Genomic DNA, 1,628 nt, shown 5'->3' on the forward strand with positions numbered 1-1,628 from the left:
AACACACACACTCACAGACACACAGAGACACTAATACACACACTCGCAGACACACTAACACACACTCACAGGCACACACAGACACTAACACACACACTCACAGACACACTAATACACACTCACAGATACACCGAGACACTAACACACACACTCTCAGACACACAGAGACACTATTACACACACTCACAGACACAAAGAGACACTAATACACACTCTCACAGACACACAGAGACACGAATACACACACTCACAGACACAAAGAGACAATAATACACACACTCGCAGACACACAGAGACACACACTCACAGATACACCGAGACACTAATACACACACTCACAGACACTCAGAGACACTAATACACACACTCACAGACACACAGAGACACTAATACACACACTCACAGACACACAGAGACACTAACAAACACACTCACAGACACACAGAGACACTAATACACACACTCACAGACACACAGAGACACTAATACACACACTCGCAGACACACAGAGACACTAATACACACACTCACAGACACACAGAGACACTAATACACACACTCACAGACACACAGAGGCACGAATACACACACTCACAGACACAAAGAGACACTAATACACACACTCGCAGACACACAGAGACACTAATACACACACTCACAGATACACAGAGACACTAATACACACACTCACAGACACACAGAGACACTAACACACACACTCTCAGACACAGAGACACTAATATACACACTCGCAGACACACAAATACACACACTCACATACACACAGAGACACTAACACACACACTCACAGACACACAGAGACACTAATACACACACTCGCAGACACACAGAGACACTAACACACACTCACAGACACACACAGACACTAACACACACACTCACAGACACACAGAGACACTAATATACACACTCACAGATACACCGAGACACTAACACACACACTCTCAGACTCACAGAGACACTAATACACACACTCACAGACACAAAGAGACACTAATACACACACTCACAGACACACAGAGACACGAATACACACACTCACAGACACAAAGAGACACTAATACACACACTCGCAGACACACAGAGACACACACTCACAGATACACCGAGACACTAATACACACACTCACAGACACTCAGAGACACTAATACACACACTCACAGACACACAGAGACACTAATACACACACTCACAGACACACAGAGACACTAATACACACATTCACAGACACACAGAGACACTCATACACACACTCGCAGACACACAAAACCACACACATACACACAGAGACACTAATACACACACTCACAGACACACAGAGACACTAATACACACACTCGCAGACACACAGAGACACTAATACACACACTCACAGACACACAGAGACACTAATACACACACTCGCAGACACACAGAGACACTAATACACACACTGACAGACACACAGAGACACTAATACACACACTCACAGACACACAGAGACACTAATACACACTCACAGACACGCAGAGACACGAATACACACACTCACAGACACAAAGAGACAGTAATACACACACTCGCAGACACACAGAGACACTAATACACACACTCACAGATACACCGA

The sequence above is a fragment of the Scyliorhinus torazame genome, unplaced genomic scaffold (genome assembly GCF_047496885.1).
Source record: "Scyliorhinus torazame isolate Kashiwa2021f unplaced genomic scaffold, sScyTor2.1 scaffold_113, whole genome shotgun sequence".
In the NCBI taxonomy this organism is placed as follows: Eukaryota; Metazoa; Chordata; class Chondrichthyes; order Carcharhiniformes; family Scyliorhinidae; genus Scyliorhinus; species Scyliorhinus torazame.